This window comes from Nilaparvata lugens, chromosome 11 (assembly GCF_014356525.2).
Source record: "Nilaparvata lugens isolate BPH chromosome 11, ASM1435652v1, whole genome shotgun sequence".
Classification (NCBI taxonomy): domain Eukaryota; kingdom Metazoa; phylum Arthropoda; class Insecta; order Hemiptera; family Delphacidae; genus Nilaparvata; species Nilaparvata lugens.
The window spans coordinates 37,183,669-37,197,142 of record NC_052514.1 but is presented as its reverse complement, the minus strand read 5'-3'; positions in this window follow the sequence as shown (position 1 = coordinate 37,197,142).

Sequence of the window (13,474 nt, the reverse complement as noted above, 5' to 3'; positions counted from 1 at the left end):
TGATAATAATCTCTCTACAAGGATAAAAATTAATCGAGAAAACTTTTCTCAAAAGGAACAGGGATTTTCCCACAAGAATAAAAATTAATTGAGTAAAACTATTCTCAAAAAGGACAGGGATTTCCCTACAAGAATAAAATTTCAATGGAGAAGAATTACTCTTCAAACTGAAGGCCACCTTACCACAGAGAAGGAAAAATATACGGACTACCAGTCCTGACATACAATTACCTGAATCGGCGTGGATACTGATACAGAGAATAGCAAACCGATCCTCACTTCCCATATTATAAGTTAATTAAAAACGTCGTGAAGTGACAGAGTCGAGACTTATAAATTAAGTACTCAAAAATAATCCGCTATAAGAGCCTAGCTGAATTTCCCACTCAACTATTTGTAGCACAAACTTGAGATCCCTTACAGGTTTCAAAACCAAGGATAACTCGTTCACCCCCAGTGATACGAATTTAGGAAAATAACCAACAAGAAAGAAAATCCCCCAGGAAGTTCTATCTTCAAATACAGTCGGCAATTCGACATACAATATTCCATTCACTAGAATACAGAATAGAATATTAACCCTCTAGTACACCACTATTAGGAGCGCCACTCGGAACGCAGCCGTACACGAACCCGTTCACCGAACAACTGCTTCTCTCCCAGGTCTTCTTGAAGCTGCACCGGGTCGCTGAAAATTAGGAGGCCGGGGGAAAAGAGCTTCCTGACCAATGAGAGTCTGAAAAGACGATCACGCCACTGGTCATGTGACAGGGTTTGACTCAGCTGCTACTGATGTAAAGGGTGCAGCTAATGATGACAATGATACTAATTGCTACACTAATTCAGGCCGGTAAACAATATTTCTATTCCAGAAATGTCATGAAGAACGATACCAACCCGACTCGGTAGCCGCTTATCGTTTTGATGATACGGCTGCTGCTGATTCATAGGGATTGGCGACGATGGTGATGATGTGCATGTACACAACTGCAAATCCAACAAAATATATCTGGAAGTCGACCCTATTCAAATTCTAAAACAGAATAAATTCGCTAAATTATGCTGGACGACGGCTCTCCATCCGTCACAAAAATTCACTTTGTGACACCCCACTCCTACTAAGGAGGGGGGGGGGGTTGGCGATGAGAAGAAAATACAGCTTCCAAGGTACCGGTTGACTCCGTGTTGAACCCATGATCACACACCCGAAGTACAGCACTTAAGAAAACAAGAAGGAAGTGAAAGAGAGAAGATAACAGGACGAATAAAGAGAGGGATGAAAGAAGAGTGTCAAGCTGAAAAGAAAAAGAATAATTAGTGCAGTAGGTCAGGCTTCTCGAATCCACATGATAAGCATGACCCAGCGCTGAAAAAGAAATAACCTGTTGCTCCAACTATTATAACAGCAATTAGCAATAGACTTCATCGCTTGTTATCTCCCGATAACACCGATAACGACAGCCCCTGGCTGGCAGCAGCTGAATAATAATCTGAAAGGAAAGGAAAAGTAAAACGCCGCAGCACCTGTGGAGAATGGAAAGAAAAAGGAGAAAAAAAAATGAAAGATGAAAAGATTCACCCCTCATATGGAACACATTACGGATCTACCTAATCAATACAGTACTGTTTCTACACTCGAGCGCCTTGAAACGCACATTCGGCAACCCGCTCCATACAATACTACCTATTTCTTTCGCTCTTCTCCATCGGCTCCTGTACTGTTGACAGCTGGAATACAATGAATTGTTATCAAAATCATTCACCCCTGATCTCCTTATCTCAGATCGGGTTTTCAATTCTCCTTTCCCACTAAATTCGCTACCGCTACGGCAATTTTCAATTGAAAGAACTACACTACAACCTGAGTTAACTCTATTCAACTCGCCCTCCTCTATATGAGGAAACCGTGACAGTACACCCCGTACCACAACTTTATCCTGCCTATTCTTAATATTTAAAGCATTCCCCTGCTTCTCTATATTTTTAGGACAGGTATAAAGTTTAATAGATTCAACTCTTTTATGGAGTTTTACTTTTTTCCCGCTTACAGGAGCTTGTTCAGAGATAGGTGAAAACTTTTCAAGTTTTCTTACAGGGGATTTATCTACCTTCTCCATCCCGGAGACAACTGATAATCTACCCTCATTATCCCTACTCCTCAAGCGAATACCATGAGGCTGTAACTCTATCACAGCTCTCATATCACGGAGATTTTTCAATCCTAGAACCATTCGCGATTTTATATCAGGTGTGATAGATACCTTCCAATTATAATTTTTCCCACAAACGATAACCGGTAATATGGGCTCCCCCTCTACTCCAAGACGGTTGGCTACTTCAGAAGAGATAAATGTTCTATCTGTCGTCGTATCAATTGAAGCATTGAGATCCATTCCACCTACTCCCACATGGACATAAATCCCATCTCCATCACTCTCACTCTCCCGTCTCTCGCTAGCTACTGTAGCAACTTTTGGGATACAAGACTTGGACATCTCTTCACCTTTTGAGCTACCTGTTACTCCGCTATCAACTATACTAGGCTCCCACTCTACAATTCTATCACGCATTTGAATACTCATATTATGCTGTTTCATAAACGACATACCCAATGACACATCGTGGGAAAACCCCTCTACAACTACCGGTTGAAATGAAACTAAAATATTTCCTATATTTAAGTTAGTTATAATTTTTGTGGAAAAATTATTATACTTCCCATTGGATAAATATTTCATGGTGACTACAATTTTCTTTTCTAACACACCCTACTTGCTCTAACACTTTAAGAGCTTTTCCGCTAATACATGATACCTCTACTCCCATATCTAACAGTGCAATAAATTTTTGCCCTGCAATTTCTACATCAATAAAAATGCGCTCATCCCCCCAACTTTGACCTCGTACTTAAAACATGTGATGACTTCACTACAGCGATACCTGATATCTTATTGGTTTGTGAGACACATTTACAATAATCAAAAATTTCTTTACACTTTTGACAACTAGAAATTTCGGGACAACTCGACTTCCAATGCCCTACTTTATTACAATTCCAACACTTAGGCTCTTGGATTTCTCCTACCTTATTTTCTCGCGTTTTCGGTGCGGCTTTAGACTGAAAATCACTCCGTTTTTGTTCTTCACTTTTCGTGCTTTTCAGAGATAACCTCCCGTTTCTCTCTTCGGCACGAATCGCCTCATACTCTCTGGTTACATCTAACAACTCATCTACATTTTTAACCCCTACACTTCGAACATATAATTTATACCTCGGTAATAAATTCAAATACAATCTTTGAAGCATCCTATCCCCCTCATAACTACCTAACCGTCTCATTAAGGTAAGCAAGGCTTCGGCATACTCATCAGCCGGTTCGCCCTCCCTCTGCTTCCTTGCAATGATCTGACTCTCAAGGTCGTTACTATAGAATGAGGATAATAACGGAGTTTAAATGCCTCTACAAAATCAGCCCACGTCCTCCACTGGGAGCGACGATTCCGCATCCAAAGTAGGGCCCTCCCTCCATCAGCTCCGGCAAGGCTATAAGAGATTGCTCCCCAGAGATCCCATATGCGCCCTGGAGTTCCGCGAGCCTCTCGATGAAACTGGGAGCATCCGATACACCATCAAAATGTAAATTCCAACTTCTTACCTTGTCGCAGACTTCTCCCTGACTATACGTGCCTGAAGAGTGGGACAGTGCCGGCTCTGTACCTGGTTGAGAGGCAGCAGCGGTCCGGGATCGAAGGTGCTCGACCATCCTCCTCCTCAGCTCCTTCAAAGTCCCCGCTGCCGACAGGCCGAGACTCTCTAGGTAGCCGACCGCTTCCTCCTTATTCAGCCGATACACCCACGACACTCTGGGGTCGGCTTCGCGTTCCGCGAGGTCCTCCCGGCGGGCCGCCTGTACGACTTCATCATCCTGATGAGTAGTCTCTTCGTGTACACTCATCGCAGATTGGGATTCACCTAAACCCTCTTCGCGATTTTCTTGGGCGCCAGATGTCTTAGCCCCACGTTTGGAGACGTCAGTTTTATTAGCATGTCCTATTCCACCCTCTGGGTTTTCTAATAATTGCGAAGTATTGCTACGACGCGGACTAGCTACAGTCGGGTATGGGTCGGGGTTGGTGACCGTATTGACTGGTGGAGATACTGGACCTACACTTCTCCCCTTGTCCTGATTCTTTACCCTCTGTCTTTGGCGGGAGGTATTTAATTTGAAGGGAAGAGTGTGTGCCCGTGCCGTTGTGGCCGATTCGGCCCTCGGCTCTTGGAATTCAGGTTGGGTGTTAGGAGAATTGAGGTGACCTTAACCAAGGATACGGATCCGGATATCAGATCCCCACAAATAATTATATTTGTAAAGGTAGTACGCAATCTGAACCAACTGCGAGTTGATGGCGAGCAAAGCTGTACCTGCAAGCCCGGAATAAAGGTTGTAGGTGGAGGAACTCGGGATGGAGCTTAACAAGGAATGATATAGAATTTTTGTTACGGTTTTCGCAATCTGAGACTGTGGGCTGTCGGTGTGCAGACTGAACCTGCGCACCAGGTATTAGATCAATATGATTGAAGAGGCGTAAGTGGTATAAGGTACAGGATATGGTATACCGAGTTGGAGGTATAGGGAATATTTTATCGGGCCTGGGGAATGGAGATTCGTTAATAGGATTATTCCTTCCTGTAACTGATGGGGTTTGGTTCAATAACTCGCGATCTGTGAATCGCGATATAGTTCTCAGCAAGCTGAACCTGCTAGCTAAAGATAGTATATCTATTTCAATTTTATGATAACTAAAGCTCAAAGGATGAGGTTTCGGGTGTCGGATTTCTGAATCGCGAGCCTGCAGCTGCGAAAGGATTTTCAGCAATTCTGAAACTGCTGAACAGGATCTCCGCGATAGTCTGATGACAGCGCGCCGGTTATTAGGGGCCAATCTGTAACTGCCCTTAAGGGTATGGGAATCACTCTCAATCGTCCGAAACGCTTTTAAATTAATAGTCAGTATGTCGACTATTATGAGAGGATAGGGAAGGGTTTACAAGGGTTCTCCTAAGCTTCTCGCTGGTCTGAGAACCGCGACTGAGGACCACGTCTAATCTGTGACTGAGATCTCGCGCTATACAGGGCAGGAGAATTTAAGAGTAAGGAAGAGAGAGGATGCCGCAGTCTGGGAACTTCGGCAAGGGCGTTCTCAGGCTATACCTGAGAGCAGGAAGCGTCGCAGTCTGGGACTTCGACAAGGACGTTCTCAAGCTGTACCTGAGAGCAGGAAGTGTCGCAGTCTGTGACTTCGACAAGGACGTTCTCAAGCTGCACCTGAGAGTGGGAAGCGTCGCAGTCTGTGACTTCGACAAGGACGTTCTCAAGCTGCACCTGAGAGTGGGAAGCGTCGCAGTCTGTGACTTCGACAAGGACGTTCTCAAGCTGCACCTGAGAGCGGGAAGCGTCGCAGTCTGTGACTTCGACAAGGACGTTCTCAAGCTGTACCTGAGAGCAGGAAGCGTCGCAGTCTGTGACTTCGACAAGGACGTTCTCAAGCTGCACCTGAGAGCGGGAAGCGTCGCAGTCTGTGACTTCGACAAGGACGTTCTCAAGCTGCACCTGAGAGTGGGAAGCGTTGCAGTCTGTGACTTCAACAAGGACGTTCTCAAGCTGCACCTGAGAGTGGGAAGCGTCGCAGTCTGTGACTTCGACAAGGACGTTCTCAAGCTGTACCTGAGAGCAGGAAGTGTTGCAGTCTGTGACTTCGACAAGGACGTTCTCAAGCTGCACCTGAGAGCAGGAAGCGTCGCAGTCTGTGACTTCGACAAGGACGTTCTCAAGCTGTACCTGAGAGCAGGAAGCGTCGCAGTCTGTGACTTCGACAAGGACGTTCTCAAGCTGCACCTGAGAGTGGGAAGCGTCGCAGTCTGTGACTTCGACAAGGACGTTCTCAAGCTGCACCTGAGAGCGGGAAGCGTCGCAGTCTGTGACTTCGACAAGGACGTTCTCAAGCTGTACCTGAGAGCAGGAAGCGTCGCAGTCTGTGACTTCGACAAGGACGTTCTCAAGCTGCACCTGAGAGCGGAAAGCGTCGCAGTCTGTGACTTCGACAAGGACGTTCTCAAGCTGTACCTGAGAGCAGGAAGCATTGCAGTCTGTGACTTCAACAAGGACGTTCTCAAGCTGCACCTGAGAGTGGGAAGTGTCGCAGTCTGTGACTTCGACAAGGACGTTCTCAAGCTGCACCTGAGAGCGGGAAGCGTCGCAGTCTGTGACTTCGACGAGGACGTTCTCAAGCTGTATCTGAGAGCAGGAAGCGTCGCAGTCTGTGACTTCGACAAGGACGTTCTCAAGCTGCACCTGAGAGCGGAAAGCGTCGCAGTCTGTGACTTCGACAAGGACGTTCTCAAGCTGTACCTGAGAGCAGGAAGCATTGCAGTCTGTGACTTCAACAAGGACGTTCTCAAGCTGCACCTGAGAGTGGGAAGTGTCGCAGTCTGTGACTTCGACAAGGACGTTCTCAAGCTGCACCTGAGAGCGGAAGCGTCGCAGTCTGTGACTTCGACGAGGACGTTCTCAAGCTGTATCTGAGAGCAGGAAGCGTCGCAGTCTGTGACTTCGACAAGGACGTTCTCAGCTGCACCTGAGAGCGGGAAGCGTCGCAGTCTGTGACTTCGACAAGGACGTTCTCAAGCTGTACCTGAGAGCAGGAAGCGTTGCAGTCTGTGACTTCAACAAGGACGTTCTCAAGCTGCACCTGAGAGTGGGAAGCGTCGCAGTCTGTGATTCGACAAGGACGTTCTCAAGCTGTACCTGAGAGCAGGAAGTGTTGCAGTCTGTGACTTCGACAAGGACGTTCTCAAGCTGCACCTGAGAGCAGGAAATGTCGCAGTCTGTGACTTCGACAAGGACGTTCTCAAGCTGTACCTGAGAGCAGGAAGCGTCGCAGTCTGTGACTTCGACAAGGACGTTCTCAAGCTGCACTGAGAGTGGGAAGCGTCGCAGTCTGTGACTTCGACAAGGACGTTCTCAAGCTGCACCTGAGAGCAGGAGGCGTTGCAGTCTGTGACTTCAACAAGGACGTTCTCAAGCTGCACTGAGAGCAGGAAGCGTCGCAGTCTGTGACTTCGACAAGGACGTTCTCAAGCGCACCTGAGAGCTAGAAGGACTATAGAATAGGGAAAGTGAAGAGAAAGTAAGAGAAAGGATGCCGCAGTCTGGGGACTTCGGCGAGGACGTTCTCAAGCTGTACCTGAGAGCTAGAAGGATTATAGAATAGGGAAAGTTAAGAGAGAGAAAGAGAAAGGATGTCGCAGTCTAGAAACTTCGACGAGGACGAGCTCAAGCTGCACCTGAGAGCAGGAAGCGTTGCAGTCTGTGACTTCAACAAGGACGTTCTCAAGCTGTACCTGAGAGCAGGAAGGATTTTAGAATAGGGAAAGTGAAGAGAAAGTAAGAGAAAGGATGCCGCAGTCTGGAGACTTCGGCGATGACGTTCTCAAGCTGTACCTGAGAGCGGGAAGGATTTTAGAATAGGGAAAGTGAAGAGAAAGTAAGAGAAAGGATGCCGCAGTCTGGAGACTTCGGCGATGACGTTCTCACGCTGTACCTGAGAGCGGGAAGGATTTTAGAATAAGGAAAGTGAAGAGGAAGTAAGAGTAAGGATGCCGCAGTCTAGAAACTTCGGCGAGGAAGTCCTCAAGCTGTACCTGAGAGCTGGAAGGATTATAGAATAGGGAAAGTTAAGAGAGAGAAAGAGAAAGGATGCCGCAGTCTAGAAACTTTGGCGAGGAAGTCCTCAAGCTGTACCTGAGAGCTAGAAGGATTTTAGAATAGGGAAAGTGAAGAGAAAGAAAGAGAGAGAAAGGACGTCGCAGTCTACCAACTTCGACAAGGGCGAACTCAAGCTGTACCTGAGTTCTCGAGGAAATGATTGGAATTTCCCTACTTGGAATTACAGCAAGTCTGAAACTGCTAAGCGAATTTAAAATACAGGGCCACTCTATAGTATGAAAACTAAGCAAGGAAAATTTACCATAAATGATAATAATCTCTCTACAAGGATAAAAATTAATCGAGAAAACTTTTCTCAAAAGGAACAGGGATTTTCCCACAAGAATAAAAATTAATTGAGTAAAACTATTCTCAAAAAGGACAGGGATTTCCCTACAAGAATAAAATTTCAATGGAGAAGAATTACTCTTCAAACTGAAGGCCACCTTACCACAGAGAAGGAAAAATATACGGACTACCAGTCCTGACATACAATTACCTGAATCGGCGTGGATACTGATACGGAGAATAGCGAACCGATCCTCACTTCCCGTATTATAAGTTAATTAAAAACGTCGTGAAGCGACAGAGTCGAGACTTATAAATTAAGTACTCAAAAATAATCCGCTATAAGAGCCTAGCTGAATTTCCCACTCAACTATTTGTAGCACAAACTTGAGATCCCTTACAGGTTTCAAAACCAAGGATAACTCGTTCACCCCCAGTGATACGAATTTAGGAAAATAACCAACAAGAAAGAAAATCCCCCAGGAAGTTCTATCTTCAAATACAGTCGGCAATTCGACATACAATATTCCATTCACTAAAATACAGAATAGAATATTAACCCTCTAGTACACCACTATTAGGAGCGCCGCTCGGAACGCAGCCGTACACGAACCCGTTCTCCGAACAACTGCTTCTCTCCCAGGTCTTCTTGAAGCTGCACCGGGTCGCTGAAAATTAGGAGGCCGGGGGAAAAGAGCTTCCTGACCAATGAGAGTCTGAAAAGACGATCACGCCACTGGTCATGTGACAGGGTTTGACTCAGCTGCTACTGATGTAAAGGGTGCAGCTAATGATGACAATGATACTAATTGCTACACTAATTCAGGCCGGTAAACAATATTTCTATTCCAGAAATTTCATGAAGAACGATACCAACCCGACTCGGTAGCCGCTTATCGTTTTGATGATACGGCTGCTGCTGCTGATTCATAGGGATTGGCGACGATGGTGATGATGTGCATGTACACAACTGCAAATCCAACAAAATATATCTGGAAGTCGACCCTATTCAAATTCTAAAACAGAATAAATTCGCTAAATTACGCTGGACGACGGCTCTCCATCCGTCACAAAAATTCACTTTGTGACAGTATACAAATCAAAAATATATTGAAAAATATCAAAAGTAGAAAGTTTATTTTTAGCTTTTGCACAGCCTTTTAACATATTTCTTTCCCGTGTTTTATGCCTTCTGGTAAAAGTAGGTCCTCATCAGTTTTTGTAGTAGGATTTATTAGTATGTTTCGCACCTAGGGCCGAAAATGAGACTTTCCCGGCTCGAAATCGGTTTTCAAAAGATTGAAAAGATCGGTTAGAAAAGATTGAGAGCTGGAAAATCATTTTTTCCCGTGGTGCAAACGCTATTTTTCGCCACACAGAAAAATAAACAATATACATATGAGAATAATTGTTTATTAAGCACTTCCAAGAGCAAAAGTGGAAGGTCATAGCTCTAGCAAATCTGAGGTAATCTGAATATCAGGAAATTGTCCAAGTATTTTTATTTTTTATTCTGATTTGTCTAAATAACCTAAAAGATAAGGTTCAATTATGTGGGAGGTTGAGTTTATACTTTTTTATTCTTTCAAATTACAATAAGATGATATTATGAATGTTTTGATTCTTGAATAATGAATACAAAATGAAAAGTTGTTTGATCAGCTGTTTTAGCGCACTTGAAATTTGGACAATCTGGATGTCAACAATGCTTGTTATTGTCGACTGTGGAAGTTGAGGTTAGAAGTCCTATCCTACTCTGAAAATTGAATCTGTATAGTTTATAATATCTTATTTGTATTTCATTCATCCAAATAAAATTATAGTATCTTATTGCAAAATACTTTATTCAATTCTAGAAGCATAAACTGATTCAGTTTCATAAACTATTTTGTAAACACGTTGACATCAAATCAGAATCAGCTGACTTCAAGGTTATTTTACAGCCCTAGGGCCGTAAAAATTTTACCGGCCTGGTCAGAAAACAATCACTTTCGGCCTCCATATGACGCACGTAAACCAGCTCATTACATCCAAGTGGGGCGAAAAATAAATTAAAGACTTCGAGATTCAATTAGTTAACAAGTTTAATAATGTAAGTACAATGACACAAAAACTAAGTACAGTGTAGGAATGAGCAATTAGTTTTGTCATTAACTAAGGAATGATTAAAAAGTTCTAGATTACATTAATAGAGTACAAAGAATTTACATTAATACAGTCTCAATAGAACTAGTGTATTATATGATCACTAGCCTTTCTTTTCTTAGTCTACCAACTATCATAATATTTACCAATTGTATGAATCTGATTCATACCTTGATACGTTACTAGATTGATATGATACTAATTAGAGTAGGCTACTTGCCATGATTTACAACGTTTGATAATTATTACTCATCTGTAGTGAGGTCCACGTTATAATGGCAGTATTTGATTAACATTGGTGTTGCTATCCTTGTCTATCATTCGACAAAACACTGAATTAAATTCAATGAATTAGTTTGTAGGATGAACAGTCGAATTCAAGCTGCATAAATGAGGTTTATAAGGAGTGTATTTTGGCTGCACTAGAGTTGATAGAATAAGAAACACTGATATAAGACAGGGTTTATTGGTTGCTCCTCTACATGAAAGAATTATTCAAAATAGACGCAACTGGTGCAGTCATTTGGATAGAATGCCACCTGGAAGAATTCCCGTTGTAGTCCAAAACTATAGACCTACAGGAAAAAGAGATGTAGGGATACCAAGTAAGAGATGGGTACCGGAACAGGTTCATTAATAAACCTAATCCCTGAAGTGAAGATGATGATGAATTAGTTCGTGTTTTATTTCTGGTTTAAAATTTTTGATAATAACTCAATATTTTCAAGTTCTGAGAGTTTATTGAATGTAATCATTCTATTATATTCGGTTTAATCAAATTAAATTTAAAAGTTCTAGTTTATTTATTTCTGGACTGAAAAGTGGACTTAAATCAATTCAAGTGGATAGCATAACCTATAATTTGTATTCATTCATAACTCTACCTTCATTGTATTATCATTCATCCCATCATCATCATCACCTAGGCTCAAAATACTTCTAGAAAGTCGCCGTTGTAAAATAAAATGAATAAAAATAAATAGTACCATCCTTTTCTAGATCTGCAACGTTGCCAGATTGTTTTTCAAGAATGTAAAGATATTGTTGATTAACATCAAACATAATAACTAAATATGAATAGCCTAAATATAAAATATTTAATCTCAATTATGAGAATATAATTATTCATTCATTGGCAAATATATTTTCTTCACTTATAAAATATAATTGATTATTTAAAACAAGAGTGAACAGTTGATATTACATCAGATATACCGGTATCAACTATATCCTCCATAGAAGACAGTGGTAAGGCAGAGAATCGGCAACACTGTTCTCCTATCTTTCTCCATTACCATTCTAACGTGGACCTCACTTGTATTACTTAGGGTGTGGCCACACAGAACGATATGCGATCCTAGAGGTTTCCATATCTATAATTATCTAGAGCTAGCAGGTAACCTGTGCTTACGGTATAATATTGAAAACTCGACAAACTGGAAACTTGATGAAATGAAATCTTGAAGAATTAAAAATGTACCTATAACTATCCTCGGTAAATTAAGGATCTATATAGGCGAAACTTCAAGTTGATCAGTCCAGTAGTTCAGACGTGATGATGCGTCAAATATAATTTTTTATTCCGTAAGTGTATAAGCCAGTTCTTTCCTTTATTATAGTATAGATCAGTGATCGCCAAACAGTCGATCGCGAGCTACCGGTAGCTCGTGGGGTAGTTTTTGGTAGCTCACAGAAATGCTCGTGCAAAAGAATGTCATCCAGTTTGAATTATAAACACTTTCCCAGTCTGAAGAAAATCAATGACGAGAAAAATCCTCCACAGCACCGCAGCAATAACCAAGAATACGTTACAATTCTTTCAGACTTGAGACAACAGTTTGATCAACGATTTCAAGAATTCAAAAGCATATCAAATATGGTACAATTCATCAACTCTCTTCTGTAGAGATCTATGCAGAAGATTTTGCAGCTTGTGTTGTACAACATTTTGGTGGAGATCAGGCTTCAGTTGAAATGGAATTTGTGGATTTTCAAAATGATCTGTCTCTAAGATCACTTTCTAAAACTGGAAATATTTGGCCTCAAGGCCCCCCCAAAAAATATATCCAAATATTATTCAAGTTGCATTGAGGTTGAAAGCTATGTTCAGCTCTAGTTACTTGAGTGAAGCATCTTTTTCAAGTATGAAAGTCATGAAAAATCGATATAGGAACAGACTGACTGATGAACATTTGGACAATTGCATCAGAATGGCGGGGCTACAACGTACACTCCAAACATCAAGAAAATACTTGATGACCAGAAAGAGTACGTTCCACTGCTCTCATTGAAATATACATTTCAACTTTTATTGAAACTTTTTTTGTACTTTTTACTATGAGATAAGTAAATTTCAATACTAGAAATGTATCTTTATAGGCAATAAAAGATACTTTCTCTAGTCTAATATTCCTTGGTAGCTCACTAGAAGTTTTATAAATGCTATTCTAGCTCACATGCTCATAAGTTTGGCGACCATTGGTATAGATTATCAAGTTCTTGTGTCGTCATTCTGTAAATCCTGTCCCGTACGTGTATAAGCCAATTGTTTCCTTTATTATATTATAGATAGATAATCATGTGCTCTAGATATAGAAACCCATGGGATGTCTGTGTCAACACGTTTACAAACTGTATGAATCGAATTCACACTTTTGGTAGTGACTACATTAATAATTGTAATAATTGAACAATTTCTTACAAACTATATTGATACAAACTCAATAAATTGGATTAATTTACAACTTTGATAGGTAATAAATAATAAACTGATAACATACAAAAGTTAGATATTTACATATTAAAATAAGATTTGTGAGTAAAAATAGAAATGATAGAGTATGATTAGTTGCTTGACTAGAATCTCAAAATAAGGTTGCATGAAGTTGATAAGAATAACTTGTAGTATCAATTTAAAAATCTAATGAAATCTACTAACTTATATACCGTATTGCATAACAGGATCCTCAGCAAAAATCCGCATAGGATCGTTTTTATAAACTATTCTTGAGAACCTTCTCAGCCAAACACGCTTCTCGGTTGCCCGTTAACCTTCCGGTAGTCGCGCCCTACTCTATCGCACGAGCAGTCAGTCGCGTGTTGTATTTTGTACAACATCCAATTTTTCAAGTGTTATGTACTCTGTTTATTGTCAAAACATATTAATTAATTGTAAAATCACTTTTTCCATCTTCTTGGATTATTTTACGCCTATGAACATTTGGATGATTACCATTTCATAGCCCAATAAGGTACACCAAGCAAAGCCATCAATT